Here is an 18,924-nt window from a genome sequence, read left to right on the forward strand (position 1 = left end):
TGTTCTATGGTTAAATGTACACATATGTAAACAAAACACATATACCTTTCTGTATTGTTATTAAGGATGTACATAAAATTATATACATTTACAACCAGAGGTAACTTGGAGATCATGTAGTCTAGATCAGAAAACTGAGTGAGGCCAATATTGCTGAGTTCACTTGGCAATTTTCAGGCATCTTGCAAAACTCAAATTAAGCATCATCTTTAAAAAATATTTCTTACTCTTCTTAATAAATTATTTCCTATCTCCTTTCTCATGCTGCCCCTCACTGGGTGGAACTGACTCTTTAAAAAAAATCTTAGTACATTCCGTGGCTCTTTGCATCATGGCCCCTTTATCACTTTACTCTTTGTGTACATGGTGCCCTCCCTCTACAGCTTTCTAAGCTCCTTGAAAGCAGGAAGGGTTTTTCCTTTGGTTTTATATTCTGGGGAGACAGTACAGTGCGTGGCACCGAGTCAGTGCTGGATGATACTTCAGTGTGTGAATGAGTTGGCGGAGCTCTCTAGGTTAGTTAGTAATGGAGCACAAATGAAGGTGTAAATTTTCCAACTCATCGACCAGTGATCCTCTCATTACACTTCGTGACTTCTCTATTCTAATTTGTATTTCACATCATTAATGAATTCTAAAGTCATTTTTTAAGAGGACATTTTCAGAAGCTATCAACAACAGAAAGCTTAATTGATATGACAATGTAAAATCCTTATCCAGTGAATGGGTAGTATGGCATGTAATTTCTCAAAAAGTTACTAGCATCTTCTAAAAACTAAAAGAAAGCCTCATCTAGTCTTCCTTAATAGTTTCACTTAAGATTTATATCCTTTTGATCTAGAGTGACAGTCAGAACCTGGATGTTCCATATGGAAATTGCTGAAGTGTAGAGGAAAGATAATCTAAACTTGTTTTTCATGTCAATCACTGGGAACAAAGCAAATCTTCCATGTGTGAGAAAGATTTTGTTGGAAGGCAAAGATTTTGTTCATTCTTGAATGATACTGATTTCTTCTGTTTATAGGTGTCTCGCTGGCTTCAACGTAGATGTAGAAAACCTCTTAGTATACAGTAGGTTATAGAATTATGAATCTGCAAAATTAGATATAGGAAACAGTAAAGGTTGTCCTTGTCTTAGGGGATAATCATCTCCTAAAATTAAATGACTTTAGTGTCTTTATCCCTCTAGATTTCTACATAGCGCACAAGAGAACACATTTTTAGAGAGGAAAAGGTATTTAGAGATCCTTTGAATTTTGTAGTTGAGGAAACTAAAGTCCAAATAAGTCAAGTGGTTTTTCGAAGAACTGTCCTGGCCAATTTGGGACTAAAACCAAGGGCTTCTGGGGGCAGAGGACAATGTCATGCCACTCAGATGAATAAGCTTTCATTGACTATGTTGGAAGCTTCTTCTATTATGTACAAATGCTACTGGTTGAGATACTTTTAGCTGACATCACACTTTTTTTCTTTACTACACGATACTAAATCTTCTGTCATATATGGCTAACTTCCTTACTTTACAGATGATAAATTGTGACGTAGGGAGATTAACCGATTTACCAAAGATTTAATAGTCAGTTCATGGTAGTACTATAAATAGAAGCTAGGGCTTTCCACCTCCCCATCCGGGGCTCACTGAGTGTATCTCTCCTCCTGAGACCTGACTTGGCTCTCCAGTAGAACAAATTAAGCACATAAACACACACAGCCACAAAATAGCAAGGTCAAATGGTTTTACAATTTCTAATAAGTTCACCTAAGCCTGGACTTGGAGAAATGATTAAATTTACTGTTTTGGTTTTTTTTTCCCTTTTGAGAACCCTTGTAGTAAACCATTCATTTATTCATTTATTCATCAAGCATATTGATTTTTCTATTATGGATCTCAAACTGTGCCTCAAGCTGGGGATTCAGAGATGAATAATCATGAATTTGGGTCTCACAATATAGTAGAGGGAAACAGATGTAAAAAGTAAATATAGAAAACTGTTACAGGTATTGCAAAATAAGTAAGAAAGTGTTAATCAGAGGACAGAGTGGTTCAGTCTACCTGAGGGGTTGATTAACAGATTCAGAGAGTAAATATTATGATGTTCTGAATTTGAAAGATGGGGTGGATGTTTCCTGGAGGTAATAAGTGGGCCAGGATTGAAGAGTGGTAGGTAGCCTGAGCAGAGATATAATAAGATTCTAAAGATAGTTTATAGGATCTTTGTGGGGTGTGCAACAAGAGTGCCTAGGAAATTGAGGCCGGAAATGTCAGAAATGGGCCAATGGAAGGATGCTTGTGCTGTTCCCAAAGTGTGAATTTATCTTACAAAAAAATGAAGAGCCAGGAATGGTTTATACTCTGGGCTTAACTCTAGAAAGATCTACATAGTAGAATGCATATGTTTATGTGTGTGTAAGGGAACATGCTAGCAAATAGAGAGACCAGTCTGGACCCCTCGTGGTTGTGCAAGGGAAAAGATGCTAAAGATACTTAAGTCAATATAAATGAAGATGTGGAGGGCATGGAAACTGAGGAGGAGTATGGCAGTAGAATGAGAGGAATGTGGTGAACAGAGATGTGGGGGTTAGGTAATCGAAGTGACATGGAGCTGGAAATTAAGAGAGCTGAGTTCTTTTGTTCTAATTATGGATCTTCCACTCTCTAGCTCTGTGATCTTGAATTAGTGAAAATTGTAGATGTTTTTTTCTTTTTTCTTTTTAAAGATTTTATTTATTTGACAGTGAGAGACATAGTGAGAGAGGGAACACAAGCAGGGGGAGTGGCAGAGGGAGAAGCAGGCTTGCCGCTGAGCAGGGAGCCGGACGTGGGGCTCGATCCCAGGACCCTGGGATCATGACCTGAGCCGAAGGCTGAGCCACCCAGGCGCCCCTGTAGATGTTTTCTAACTATCAATTTCCTTTTTGTAAAATGGCAAGGTAGGATTTTATCTCTATTATTCTTTAAGTCTCTACAAATTGATGATTCTCTCTTAGATACCTGTATTACATAAATAGATTCAAGGGTCTAAGCAAGGTTGTCTTAGCCTCCATAATAATTATACCTAACATTTATTCTTCATCAAATATAAGCATTGTTATGAATGTTGATTCAGTTGATCCTCATCACAACCCTTTATGGTAGATGATATTATAATTATCATTTTACAGATGGGGAGCTGAAGCGTAGAGAGTTGAAATAATTTTTTCAGATCCTATCTTTTTGTTCTCTATTAGTCCATTCAGGCTCTATAACAAAATACCAGACACTGGGTGGCCTACAACAAGAGAACCTTATATCTCACAGTTCCAGAGGCTGGAAGTCCAAGGGCAGGGTGCCAGCATGGTACAGTGAGGACCCTCCTTTAGGCAGGTGACTTCACGTTGTATCCTCACATTGCAGAAAGGGTGAGCAAACTCTCAGGGGCCCCTTTTGTATCAGCAATAAACTCAATCACCTTTCAAAGGTGCTACCTCTTAATACCATCACCTTGGGCATTAGGTTTTTAATATTTATCTGAAGTTTGTGGGGTCATACACATTCAGACCATAGCACTGCTGTTTTTATTCACTGTATAAATTCCCTTAAGAAGCATTTGGATATACCTGACTCCTTCCTAGTCCATTAATAGGAATATTATTGCATATTCATTAATACTTGCTATTGTAACAGATACACCTGTAAATCTCATTGACTTAACACAGCTGATTTCTTGTGCATGTGAAACCAGTTAGCGTCAGAGGCTGGATCTCTCCTTGATACAGTCATTCAGGGATCCAGGCTGATGGTGGCTCTTCAGGGCCACCTTTGGCACTGACATCTGTCTGAAAGAGGAAGAGGGAGAGTGGCTGACACAGTAGGAGGTCTTTATATGCCTCCTCCTAAAGAAATATAACTCACTTCTGCCTACCTTCCATGTGTCACATGCAAGAAAGAGTAAAAAATATAGTTCAGTTGTATGCCCAGAAGAAAAGAAAAAGGAGGCTTGGTGAATAGTTAGGCACTCTGGGAGCTGGGATTTGAGCCTAGACCATCTGGCATCAGAATCCTCACCCAAACCACTGTGCTCTGTTACACTTTGGACTTGATTGCTCTCATGGAATCGACAGTAATCAAATGGTTTCGTACATAAAGCAATATAAGGATGCAGGATGACTTTATAGTGCATATTATTTCTGTGTAGTTAAGATTTGTGACTTCATACAGATAGGAAATAGATTCAAAATATAAATTTTAGAAACTCCCTTCTCTGTTTCTCATTAAGCTCAGTGACTTAATGAAGTTAATTTATGTTACTTTGAAGCAGTTCAAAAATCTCTTACTTTCACTCTCATTTTCTGATAGGTCTAATATACTCTACCCATTATAATGAAACTTAATCATTTCATAAACTCACAGAATTTTAGAAGTGGAAGAAACTGATTTCTTCATTTTGCAGAAGAGGAAAAATACCCAGAGACCTTAATGACCTACTCCATAGTACACTCTTCAGGGACAGAGAACTATGCAGGAGAGCCCAAATATCCCATCTTTCTTTTTACTGCTTCTTCCACGCACCATGTCATTTTCCTCAAGAAGCGCTTGGGCTGCACTGCCCTCCCTCCAAGGGACACTTATAGGAATCTGATTATCATAAAAGAGCAGCATGACTCTTACAGTTTATAGGAATTGGGGATGTTCTGATTTTCCACATTTTTTCTGTGTATGTAATTTGGGATTAAGCAGAAAATCTGCTTTTAAAACTTTGACATTAGAAACATTTTAAAAAGCACAATGGGCATTTTCCTGTCTGAGTAATTTGAGATGGCCTTGGGGGTCATCATTGGAAATGTCACTTTTCACTCCGAGGGAAATGTAGAAAGTGCAACTGTTGGATTGTGCATTTCCTGGATCCTACTTTGAAGGTAGAAACTTGTCTCCTGCTCTTAAAAGTGGTGACTGAGATGCTTCTGCCTGATAATTAGCTTTTGTTAATAATAACTTTAATTTAAAAAAGGAGAAATAACCTAGTCAGCACATTTTTGGGTCAAGGTACAGAGACAACATCGAATTACCTCAGGAAAAAAGAGGTTCATTGAAGCCTCTTGTATAAAATACTTCAGGAATTCTGGAAAACCTCAGGAAGACCTTGAGGAAAGGCAAACACCAGGGCAGCTTGTGGGACTCCCTACTCTCTTATCTCTGAAATCTCTTTGTATCTGGGCTTAGTTCCCTCTTCTGTCTGCTTCCTCGGAGTCCCATCACCATGAGACATAGACCCATCTCACCACGAGTCACCTAACTTCTAATGCCACATGCCCATTTCCATGTGGCAATTCTGTGACTTTCGGTTCAGATTTTCAGACAGATGGATTTGATTTGTCCAGTTCCTGTTTTTCAGAGCAGGAATTACAAGCAGAAGTTCTGGTAGTTTATAAACGGCCCTCTATTCCATGAGATTTGCCTTCTTCAACATCAATTCTCATTTAGAATGAGGAAGTAGAAGATGTTCATGATTGAGCTGAAGGGCAATGAGTCTAAAATTCTCTCAAGAGTGAATCTTCTGTAATACCTCTTTCTCTTAGACTGGGGGACATCCTGTGATTGAGAGCTTGCTTTTGTTAATAGAGACTGTACCATCATTATTAGGGTTATTATCCTTTAGTGACAATCTTTTTTTCCTCCAATGACTTTATTTTTTTTTTCATATAAAAATGGAGCAGTTTTAGAAAACAGGCTCTGTAAAAATGTCATCGGCACTTGGCTATTTCCTCCCTGATCATTTTGACTTCATAAATTATGTGAACTTTTGAAATTTCATTGAGCTCTTTAAATAACCATTTATTTTAATTAGATTGCTTCATCATGAAAGTCTAAAAATGTGCCCTATTTTCTCATTGTAATGAATTAAAGTGAGAAATTAGCTGTCTCAAAAAGTTTTGTTTCAGCACATTTTTTCCATTCAAAGTGATTTACAGCAACCCAAATCCACTAACTAGCCTGCATTTCAGATGCCTATTGGTGCATGTAGGTGATGCTTTATTTCTGCTTGGAAGGTGTAATGCAGACTCTCTGGGGAGCTGGTCAAGCTGGGTAAAACTATTAAATAGGAGTGTATGGAGACAAACAAAATTTTAGAATCAATGAGACAAATCAGAATACAAATAAGAACTGAAATCTAATGAAAAGGAAACCAAGTAAAAACAAATTCACAACTTGATGCTGAATTTACTCTCTTCTGTAGTTTGTGTTAAATTAAATATTTTTTTACATGCATCTCATGTCAACATAATTAAGTATATAGAGAGATTTTTTAAAAAGATTTTATTTATTTATTTGACAGAGAGAGACACAGTGAGAGAGGGAACACAAGCAGGGGGAGTGGGAGAGGGAGAAGCAGGCCTCCCGTGGAGCAGGGAGCCCGATGTGGGGCTCGATCCCAGGACCCTGGGATCATGACCTGAGGTGAAGGCAGACGCTTAATGACTGAGGCGCCCCTAGAGATTTTTTGAAATATGAAATTAGAACTTTTAGAAAATGTAGATAATTTTCCCTAGCAGCTATGTCTTTGTAACTTATATGTTCCATCATTTTGTATTCACTAATTACAATAGTAAAAACAAAGAGAATTAATATTTAAGTAACGTTATACAATTTAAAAGCAGTTTCATATGCTTGGCATACAGTGAATATTCAATAAATGGTAGCAATTGTCATTATTTTATACATCATTTCCAGAGTGAATGAATGATTCATTTGTACAGAATGTGATATGCATAGTTTTGTGCTCTTATTAACCTAAGGCCAGCAACCACTACTCACGGTGAAATGATTTGCATAAATATTATTCTATTGTGTACTAATTTTTCATACCTATGTATTTATAGTTCACAGGTGATGAATAAAATGTGATCATATTAACACATGTATAAACAAGTGTGTGTGTATATATATATAAAATTACAATTATGTATGTGGGCATATAGTTTTTAAAAATCTATGCAAGCATATGAACCAAATGTTACTTATTCAGATTTTTCCCTCTAGAGAGGTTCCTTTCAGTCAGTGAAAAAGCAGTTGAAAACAACAAACGTTTTGCTAAAATGCCTTATAGGACTTCATATCAGAATATACCAGTCACAGTAGCTTTAGAAAATGCTCAGAAAAAAAAGAAAAAGAAAATTTTCAGAAATCTTGAGACATGGTTTAAGAGGCAGTATCTTTATTATTATTATGTTATGTTAATCACCATACATTACATCATTAGTTTTTTTTTTTATTCTTATGTTAATCCCCATACATTACATCATTAGTTTTAGATGAAGTGTTCCATGATTCATTGTTTGTGCATAACACCCAGTGCTCCATGCAGAATGTGCCCTCCTCAATACCCATCACCAGGCTAACCCATCCTCCCACCCCCCTCCCCTCTAGAACCCTGTTTGTTTTTCAGAGTCCATCGTCTCTCATGGTTCGTCTACCCCTCCAATTTCCCCCTCTTCATTCTTCCCCTCCCGCTACCTTCTTCTTCTTCTTTTTTTTTTCTTAACATATATTGCATTATTTGTTTCAGAGGTACAGATCTGAGATTCAACAGTCTTGCACAATTCACAGCGCTTACCAGAGCACATACCCTCCCCAGTGTCTATCACCCAGTCACCCCATCCTTCCCACCCCACCCCCCACTCCAGCAACCCTCAGTTTGTTTCCTGAGATTAAGAATTCCTCATATCAGTGAGATCATATGATACATGTCTTTCTCTGTTTGACTTATTTCACTCAACATAATACCCTCCAGTTCCATCCACATCGTTGCAAATGGCAAGATCTCATTCCTTTTGATGGCTGCATAATATTCCATTGTATATATATATCACATCTTCTTTATCCATTCATTTGTCGATGGACATCTTGGCTCTTTCCACAGTTTGGCTATTGTGGACATTGCTGCTATAAACATCGGGGTGCATGTACCCCTTCGGATCCCTACTTTTGTATCTTTGGGGTAAATACCTAGTAGTGCAATTGCTGGATCATATGGTAGCTCTATTTTCAACTTTTTGAGGAACCTCCATACAGTTTTCAAGAGTGGCTGCACCAGCTTGCATTCCCACCAACAGTGTAGGAGCGTTCCCCTTTCTCCGCATCCCCGCCAACATCTGTCGTTTCCTGACTTGTTAATTTTAGCCATTCTGACTGGTGTGAGGTGGTATCTCATTGAGGTTTTGATTTGGATTTCCCTGATGCTGAGCGATATTGAGCACTTTTTCATGTGTCTGTTGGCCATTTGGATGTCTTCTTTGGAAAAATGTCTGTTCATGTCTTCTGCCCATTTCTTGATTGGATTCTTTGTTCTTTGGGTGTTGAGTTTGATGAGTTCTTTATAGATTTTGGATACTAGCCCTTTATCTGATATGTCATTTGCAAATATCTTCTCCCATTCTGTCAGTTGTCTTTTGGTTTTGTTGACTGTTTCCTTTGCTTTGCAAAAGCTTTTTATCTTGATGAAGTCCCAATAGTTCATTTTTGCCCTTGCCTGCCTTGCCTTTGGCAATGTTTCTAGGAAGAAGTTGCTTCGGCTGAGGTCAAAGAGGTTGCTGCCTGTGTTCTCCTTTAGGATTTTGATGGACTCCTGTCTCACACTGAGGTCTTTCAACCATTTGGAGTCTATTTTTGTGTGTGGTGTAAGGAAATGGTCCAGTTTCATTCTTCTGCATGTGGCTATCCAATTTTCCCAACACCATTTGTTGAAGAGACTGTCTTTGTTCCACTGGACATTCTTTCCTGCTTTGTCAAAGATGAGTTGACCATAGAGTTGAGGGTCCATTTCTGGGCTCTCTATTCTGTTCCATTGATCTATGTGTCTGTTTTTGTGCCAGTACCATGCTGTCTTGATGATGACAGCTTTGTAATAGAGCTGGAAGTCTGGAATTGTGATGCCGCCGGCTTTGCTTTTCTTTTTCAACATTCCTCTGGCTATGCGGGGTCTTTTCTGGTTCCATACAAATTTTAGGATTATTTGTTCCATTTCTTTGAAAAAAGTGGATGGTATTTTGATGGGGATTGCATTGAATGTGTAGATTGCTCTAGGTAGCATTGACATCTTCACAATATTTGTTCTTCCAGTCCATGAGCATGGAACGTTTTTCCATTTCTTTGTGTCTTCCTCAATTTCTTTCATGAGTATTTTATAGTTTTCTGAGTACAGATCCTTTGTCTCTTTGGTTAGATTTATTCCTAGGTATCTTATGGTTTTGGGTGCAATTGTAAATGGGATCGACTCCTTAATTTCTCTTTCTTCTGTCTTGTTGTTGGTGTATAGGAATGCCACTGACTTCTGTGCATTGATTTTATATCCTGCCACTTTACTGAATTCCTGTATGAGTTCTAGCAGTTTTGGGGTGGAGTCTTTTGGGTTTTCCACATAAAGTATCATATAATCTGCAAAGAGTGAGAGTTTGACTTCTTCTTTGCCAATTTGGATGCCTTTGATTTCTTTTTGTTGTCTGATTGCTGTGGCTAGGACTTCCAATACTATGTTGAATAGCAGTGGTGATAGTGGACATCCCTGCCGCGTTCCTGACCTTAGGGGGAAAGCTCTCAGTTTTTCCCCATTGAGAATGATATTCGCTGTAGGTTTTTCATAGATGGCTTTTATGATATTGAGGTATGTACCCTCTATCCCTATACTCTGAAGAGTTTTGATCAAGAAAGGATGCTGTACTTTGTCAAATGCTTTTTCTGCATCTATTGAGAGGATCATATGATTCTTGTTCTTTCTTTTGTTAATGTATTGTATCACATTGATTGATTTGCGGATGTTGAACCAACCTTGCAGCCCAGGGGTAAATCCCACTTGGTCATGGTGAATAATCCTTTTAATGTACTGTTGGATCCTATTGGCTAGTATTTTGGTGAGAATTTTTGCATCCATGTTCATCAGGGATATTGGTCTGTAATTCTCCTTTTTGATGGGGTCTTTGTCTGGTTTTGGGATCAAGGTAATGCTGGCCTCATAAAATGAGTTTGGAAGTTTTCCTTCCATTTCTATTTTTTGGAACAGTTTCAGAAGAATAGGTATTAATTCTTCTTGAAATGTTTGGTAGAATTCCCCTGGGAAGCCATCTGGCCCTGGGCTTTTGTTTGTTGGGAGATTTTTGATGACTGCTTCAATTTCCTTAGTGGTTATAGGTCTGTTCAGGTTTTCTATTTCATTCTGGTTCAGTTTTGGTAGTTGGTACATCTCTAGGAATGCATCCATTTCTTCCAGGTTATTTAATTTGCTGGCATAGAGTTGCTCATAATATGTTCTTATAATTGTTTGTATTTCTTTGGTGTTGGTTGTGATCTCTCCTCTTTCATTCATGATTTTGTTGATTTGGGTCATTTCTCTTCTCTTTTTGATAAGTCTGGCCAGGGGTTTATCAATCTTGTTAATTCTTTCAAAGAACCAGCTCCTAGTTTCGTTGATCTGTTCTACTGTTCTTTTAGTTTCTATTTCATTGATTTCTGCTCTGATCTTTATTATTTCTCTTCTCCTGCTGGGTTTAGGCTTTATTTGCTGTTCTTTCTCCAGCTCCTTTAGGTGTAGGGTTAGGTTGTGTACTTGAGACCTTTCTTGCTTCTTGAGAAAGGCTTGTATTGCTATATACTTTCCTCTTAGGACTGCCTTTGCTGCATCCCAAAGATTTTGAATAGTTGTGTTTTCATTTTCATTGGTTTCCATGTATTTTTTTAATTCTTCTTTAATTTCCTGGTTGACCCATTCATTCTTCAGTAGGATGCTCTTTAGCCTCCATGTATTTGAGTTCTTTCTGATTTTTGTCTTGTGATTGAGCTCTAGTTTCAAAGCATTGTGGTCTGAAAATAGGCAGGGAATGATTCCAATCTTTTGGTACCGGTTGAGACCTGATTTATGACCTAGGATGTGATCTATTCTGGAGAATGTTCCATGGGCACTAGAGAAGAATGTGTATTCCGTTGCTTTGGGGTGGAATGTTCTGAATATGTCTGTAAAGTCCATTTGGTCCAGTGTGTCATTTAAAGTCTTTATTTCCTTGTTGATCTTTTGCTTAGACGATCTGTCCATTTCAGTGAGGGGGGTGTTAAAGTCCCCCACTATTATTGTATTGTTGTCGATGTGTTTCTTTGCTTTTGTTATTAATTGGCTTATATAATTGGCTGCTCCCATGTTAGGGGCATAGATATTTACAATTGTTAGATCTTCTTGTTGGATAGACCCTTTAAGTATGATATAGTGTCCTTCCTCATCTCTTATTACAGTCTTTGGTTTAAAATCTAATTTGTCTGATATAAGGATTGCCACCCCAGCTTTCTTTTGGTGTCCATTAGCATGGTAAATGGTTTTCCACCCCCTCACTTTCAATCTGGGGCTGTCTTTGGGTCGAAAATGAGTCTCTTGCAGACAGCATATTGATGGGTCTTGTTTTTTAATCCAGTCTGATAGCCTGTGTCTTTTGATTGGGGCATTGAGCCCATTTACATTCAGGGTAACTATTGAAAGATAGGAATTTAGTGCCATTGTATTGCCTGTAAGGTGACTGTTACCGTATATTGTCTGTGTTCCTTTCTGGTCTATGTTGCTTTTAGGGTCTCTCTTTGCTTAGAGGACCCCTTTCAAGATTTCCTGTAGGGCTGGTTTTGTGTTTGCAAATTCCTTTAGTTTTTGTTTGTCCTGGAAGCTTTTTATCTCTCCTTCAATTTTCAATGACAGCCTAGCTGGATAGAGTATTCTTGGCTGCATATTTTTCTCATTTAGTGCTCTGACTATATCCTGCCAGTCCTTTCTGGCCTGCCAGGTCTCTGTGGATAGGTCTGTTGCCAATCTAATGTTTCTACCCTTGTAGGTTACATATCTCTTCTCCCGAGCTGCTTTCAGGATTTTCTCTTTGTCTTTGAGACTCGTAAGTTTTACTATTAGATGTCGGGGTGTTGACCTATTTTTATTGATTTTGAGAGGGGTTCTCTGGGCTTCCTGGATTTTCATGCCTGTTTCCTTCCCCAAATTAGGGAAGTTCTCTGCTATAATTTGCTCCATTATACCTTCTGCCCCTCTCTCTCTTTCTTCTTCTTCTGGGATCCCAATTATTCTAATGTTGTTTCGTCTTATGGTATCGCTTATCTCTCGAATTCTGCCCTCGTGATCCAGTAGTTGTTTATCTCTCTTTTTCTCAGCTTCTTTATTTTCCATCATTTCATCTTCTATATTACTGATTCTCTCTTCTCTCTCATTTATTCTAGCAGTTAGTGCCCCCATTTTTGATTGCACCTCATTAATAGCCTTTTTGATTTCTACTTGGTTGGATTTTAGTTCTTTTACTTCTCCAGAAAGGGTTTCTCTAATAACTTCCATATTTTTTTCAAGCCCAGCTAGTATCTTTAAAGTGATGATTCTGAACTCTAGATCTGACATCGTACTAACGTCCGTATTGAGTAGGTCCCTGGCAGTCGGTACTACCTCTTGTTCTTTTTGTTGAGGTGATTTTTTTCCGTCTTGTCATTTTGTGCAGAGGAGAATAGATTAATGAGAGAACAAAATGCTAGCAGAGTAACAACGTCCCCAGAAAATATACTCGAAACAAATCAGAAAAAACCTGAAGCAGTGGGAAAAGAAAGTAAACAAATCAGAAAAAACCTGAAGCAGTGGGAAAAGAAAGGGAAAGAGAGAAAAAAGAAAAAGAAAAAAAAGAAAAAGATAAAGATAAAAACAAAAACAAACAAAACAAAACAACAACAACAAAAAAACCAGAATGTGATCAAATATGATCAGGCTGGTATATAGATCAGTGCCACACACTAGATTTGGGGTGTATTTTGGTCTTTTAGAAGAAAGTGTCTCCCAAAATTTTAAAGAAAGAAAAACTTATATATGTACAAAAATAAGGGTTGATATGATGAAGGGATGGAATATGACTGTAAAGATGGAAATTATAAAAAATTTTATAAAAGGAATTGATAAGAAATTGTTTGAAAAAAGAAAGAAGAGGATTTAAAAAAAGAAAAAAAAAGGGAGAGGATGTGATCAGGCAGGGGAATAGAAAACACCATATACTAGAGATTTAGCGTATATTTTGATCTGTTAGAAGAAACTATCTCAAAATTTTAAAGAGAGAAGAACTTATATATATAAGCCAAAAATATGGGTAACTACTATGAAGGGATAGAATATGACTCTAAAAATGAAAAATAAAAATGTTTTTTTTTTTTTTAAAAAGGGATTGATAAGATGTTGGTTGAAAAATGGAAAAAGAAAAATTCAAAAAGAAAAAAAAGAAAAAAAGACAGTTAAAAAAAAATTAACTTTGAAAGACTACAGAATCATGGTAAAAAAGCCATGAATTCTATGTGCAGTAGTCCCCTAGAGCTGGAGTTCTGCCGTTCTCATTGATGGGTAAACTTGGTCTTGGCTGGCTGTTCTCGCTGATCTTCTGGGGAGGGGCCTGTTGCCGTGGTTCCCAAATGTCTTTGCCGGAGGCAGAATTGCCCCGCCCTTGCCCCCTCCCAGCTAAGTAATCTGCTCAGGTTTGCTCTCCGGGGCTTTTGTTCCCTGCGAGCTTTCCATACAGCTCTGGAGGCAGAGAGTGAAAATGGCGGACTCCCAATCTCCGCCGCGGAGGCGCCGAGAACTCAGGGCCCCGCTTCTCAGTGCGCCCCCAGAGAAAAGCCGCCAGTCACTCCCGTCTCCCCGGTCTCCAGCCGCACTTCGTGCTCACCTGGCCTGTGACCGCGCGTTTCTATCTCTGGCACCCGACCCCGGGTGGAGTCTCCAAACCCAGCAAATCCCTGCGGCGCACTCCCGCGCGGCTCCTCCCGGGGAGGAAGGTGAGTCTCCCCGGATCTGCCGCTTGTTGGGTCCCTGCTGGAGGAGCAGTGGCCTGACTGTGCCGCGGATCACGGTTTATGGCAACCCTGAGCTGAGAGCCCGCGCCTGGGCTCCGCCTCTGCAGCCGGCTTCCCTGCTCCTATACCTGGGAGCTCTGCCACACTCAGGCACCCCCAGTCTTTCTGTGACCCGTGGGTCCTGAGACCACACTGTCCCGGAGGGTTCCACCCCCTGCTTAGCCACCAGAGTGACGTCCCTCAGTGGAGCAGACTTTTAAAAGTTCCGATTTTGTGCTCCGCGGCTCTATCACTTGCCAGAAGCGGCCGCCGGAGGCCCCTCCCCCGCCGTCTATCCTCCCGAATATCGCCTCGGATTCACTTCTCCGCACGTCCTACCTTCCAGAAAGTGGTCGCTTTTCTGATGAGAGAGTTGTTGCTCTTCTTTTCTTCGATCTCCTGTTGAGTTTGTAGGTGTTCAGAATGGTTTGATCCCTATCCAGCTGAATTCCTGAGACCAGACGAAATCCAGGTCTCCTACTCCTCCGCCATCTTGCTCCGCCCCTCACATCATTAGTTTTTGATGTAGTGTTCCATGATTCATTGTTTGCATATAACACCCAGTGCTCCATGCAGAACGTGCCCTCTTTAGTACCCATCACCAGGCTAACCCACCCCCCCACCCCCCTCCCCTCTAGAACCCTCAGTTTGTTTCTGAGTCCATAGTCTCTAATGGTTCGTCTAAGAGGCAGTATCTTAGGCCTCATTTCTGGGGGCACTCAAAGGCTAATGATCCTATTGTTGAAATGAGACATAGGGTAATAATCCCAGAAGGCCACAAGTAGAGCTGGGTAAAACCATTTTCATAAGAATGAAACCTCCGTGTCTCTAGCAACCTTTCTCAAAAATGTAGGGGGCAATCTTGGCGTTTATGCATCACATCCAGGGAGGACGAAATAGAAGAATAGAAGAAAGGTGGTTTTGTTGGTTTGTTTGTGACTTGGGAATTGTGACATGAAGAATATTGTTTATTTGTTCTTTTTTCATTTAAATCTTCTCCAGGGAGTCTTGCATCATTTTAATATGATGCTAACTGTCTGTGAAGCTTATTTTGTTAATTTGGAAAGCCCTAATATTTGATTAGGTTAGTTTATCAAGAGCTCTGTCTGAATCCGTATAGAGAATTGTAGTAACTGCTGGAATTTCCTACAGTCTCATTAACCTTTTAAAGGAAAACCATGGGAATTAGTTTTACCTTCTTAAATTGCTTGTTTACCATTTATTAAATACATACCACATGCTGAACAGTTTACATGAAAAATTAGTCTTTGTTTACAAGAATCTGGTTATCCTAAGAAGTTAAGATACACAGTCAAATAAGAAAACTAAACATATGTCTACGTATGCCATGCTTAGGTGAACGAAACTCTGCTAGAAGATTCATTTCTCTGTTTTGAGGTACCTGATTTCACTTGGCATATATCAAAACATACTGAAGTCAATATTCTTCCTGCCCATGTCTTCAAACTCTTTGAGGATAATATTACCCATCCATCTACTTGCCTATCATCTGTTCTATTTTAAAAAGGTTAATTATCCCTCTCTCATTCCTCCACAAAAAAAGCTTTACAACTTCAGTTTTAATAAGAACAGAGGCTGAGTTTTTTTTTTTTTTTTTACTAAGTCCCATTTTTCACCGGGAAACTCAACCTGTATGTCTGTACATTTTCTTTTCTTTCTTCAATGAAGAGAAAGGTCAAGGCAGCAAAGCCTGTGTCTATCAGGCTTGCTCTTCCTGGTCAGCTTTATTATTAATCTCTTCACATTTAGTACCATGTGCTCTGAAGGGGAGGACATGTCTGTCAGTCTTCCCAGGGCAGCTCCTACTTTACCCTCCTCTTCATTATACCATACAGGCATCATTCTTACCTCCTTTTTCCTCAAACAAGAAAACATACTTTCTTCACCAGAGTCCTCACATACCAAACTTAACCAAAGTAATTATCCAATTGTGGAATAACTCTTTGTAATCCTTTAAATTATATAATATATAAACATTTTCCTTTATTTAATTTTTAAAAAAGATTTTACTTATTTATTTGTCAGAGAGAAAGGGAGAGCACAAGCAGGTGGAGCGGCAGACACAGGGAGAAGCAGGCTTTCTGCTGAGCAAGGAGCCCGATGTGGGGCTTGATCCCAGAACCCTGCGATCATGACCTCAGCTGAAGGCAGACACTTAACCGACTGAGCCACCCAGACATCCCAAACATTTTTCCTTTAAATATTCATTTTGCATTGACTCACACAAGCTAGAATGATATATTTTGAGATACCATGCTTCATTGGCTTATCCTCCAACTAATGCATTTGGAAAAAATAAATTCTACTAAACAATCTGGGAAGCAGTAGAAAGTACTACTATGTCCTCAGGGTGGGCTAAGTTTTGAAGCAGTAACAAAAACCATCTCAAACTTTTAGAGGCTTATAACAGCTTAAGGCTTATTTCTCACTCCTAAGTCCATCCCAGTTGGTGGAACTCTGCTTCATGTCTCTTCACTTGAAGACTCAGGTCGATATAGTTTCCACTATCAAAAACATACTTGGTTGCTTGGGCTGGTAGGGAAAAATGTGGTGAATCACACACCAGCTTTTAAAGCAGCCACACAAACTGATCTCCTTTGCTTTTGCTCATAAGTGACTGCTAATATTTTAGCTTTCATTTCATTGGCCAAAGTAAGTCACATGATCTTGTCGAAGGTTAATGATCGGGGTGAAGAGGTACAATATTACCATGTGTCCAGAAGGCAGAGAGCCAGAAATATTTGGCAAACAGCACTAATGTTTACCAATGACTACCACAACTGCTTTATCCTTTTATATTTCTTGTCAGGAAAAGTAGAAATGAATTTTGATACTGACATTGGGAAGGGGAAACCAGATGCTGAGTTTTCACCTATTCCTTTCCAATATACGATAAAATCTCCTTAGAACAAATAGTAAAATGGCCTTCGTGGATGCTAAAATAGTGCCTCTCCTCCCAGGGGAGAGGTCAATGGAATGTCACTGTGTGCTCCTGGCACTGGGAGAAAACAGAACCCTATGGAAGAGAGCAGAACCCTCACCACCTCAGGCTGTCCCCGGAGCTGTCTCAGCTCAGTGCTGGGCTGAACAGCGTCAGTATCTGAACAAGTCCTAATAATCTCTTGTCTCCAGCCTGGTTTCCATCCAAAGACTTGTACGACTGACCTCATGATCTACATCTTTCTCTCCCCAAATCACTATCAGAGGTCCAAGCATCCCCAATCATCATCACAGAGATGTTCATCTCCATTCTGCTCTGAAATTCCTCATCTTCTTCCATCCTCTGGAGTTTACAGTGTGTACCAGCCAACTCCCTGCAGGCATCCTACTACTCCTTCCCAGGAAATTTCCTTTGCCTCTTTCTGAGACCTATTTTATATCCTCATTTTTCTTTTCAAACATCTCTCATATTTCATAGCAAAATTAGGTGAAGTCAAATAAGAAACTGCCTCATCTCCTCACCACCTAATCCATTCACACCTACCTGCCTCTGTAGCTACACATCCCACTTCACTCTTGTTAAAATGGATTATTTCTACATCAATTTATTGTCAACGCCCCCCACCCCAGTGCCCTGAATCTCAATTCCCTTTTCCTTCTCAAGAACATTCTTTTGTAATTACCCATTTTCTTTCCTATATTGTGCATTTCTCTACCAGATCATTCCAGCAAGCAAGCATGCCTTTATGGCATTCATTAAAAAAGATTCCCTTGACACCATGCTTCATTCTGGTTATTGCTCACTTCCTTCTTCCCTTAACAGAAAAGCTTGTTGGAAGAAATTTGTATAATTGCAGTTTTACATCCCATTCTCCAATAAACTTACTTTAATCATGCTTTTATTTTCATCATGCCACTGAAATGATTTTTACTGGATCAAATGCTAACAATAGCTAACACAGAGGGCCTACTGTGAGGCAGGCAGTGCTCTAAATACTTTATACCCATTAACTCATTTCATCCTCAAACCAACCCTATAAAGATGATACTATTAATATCCCCCTTTTAGAAAGGAAAAAAAATGCTACTCAGAGATACTAAATAATTTGCCCAAGGTCACACAGCTATTAGGAGGAGCTCAGATTTGAATCCAGCTACTCTGGCTTTAAAGGCTATGCTCTTAATTAGTACATGATATTACTTTTTTAATGGACAGTGATTTCTTTGTTTATTGAACCTTTCAGCAGCACTCACCACAGCTCATCGATCCCCCCCTTTTTTTAAAAATTTTATTATGTTATGTTAGTCACCATACAATACATCATTAGTTTTTGATGTGGTGATCCATAATCCATTGTTTTCGTATAACACCCAGTGCTCCATGCAGTACGTGCCCTCCTTAATACCCATCACTGGGCTAACCAATCCCTCTCCCCCCTCCCCTCTAAAACCCTCTTTGTTTCTCAGAGTCCATAGTCTCTCATGGTTCATCTCTCCCTCCGATTTCCTTCCTTTCATTTTTCCCTTCCTTCTCCTAGTGTCCTTCATGCTATTCCTTATGTTCCACACATAAGTGAAACCATATGATAATTGACTTTCTCTGCTTGACTTATTTCACTTAGCATAATCTCCTCCAGTCCCATCCATGTTGATGTAAAAGTTGGGTATTCATCTTTTCTGATGGCTGAGTAATATTCCATTGTATATATGGACCACATCTTCTTTATCCATTCATCTGTTGAAGGGCATCTTGGCTCTTTCCACAGTTTGGCTATTGTGAACATTGCTACTATGAACATTGGGGTGCATATGGCCCTTCTTTTCACTACATCTGTGTCTTTGGGGTAAATACCCAGGAGTGCAATTGCTGGGTCATAGGGTAGCTCTATTTTTAAATTTTTGAGGCACCTCCACACTGTTTTCCAAAGTGGCTGTACCAACTTGCCTTCCCACCAACAGTGTAAGAGGATTCCCCTTTCTCCACAACCTCTCCAACATTTGTTGTTTCTTTCCCTGTCCATTTTTTGCCATTCTAACTGGTGTAAGGTGGTATCTCAATGTGGTTTTGATTTGAATTTCCCTGATGGCTAATT

General features: G+C 39.3%; 1 protein-coding gene across 1 annotated transcript in view; it reads left to right on the plus strand.

Moving 5' to 3' along the window:
• The window catches only part of TAFA2 (TAFA chemokine like family member 2), a 127,042-nt gene that overhangs the window by 92,736 nt on the left and 15,382 nt on the right, over positions 1-18,924 (plus strand). The window lies entirely within an intron of this gene.

Source organism: Neomonachus schauinslandi, chromosome 5 (genome assembly GCF_002201575.2).
Source record: "Neomonachus schauinslandi chromosome 5, ASM220157v2, whole genome shotgun sequence".
Classification (NCBI taxonomy): Eukaryota; Metazoa; Chordata; class Mammalia; order Carnivora; family Phocidae; genus Neomonachus; species Neomonachus schauinslandi.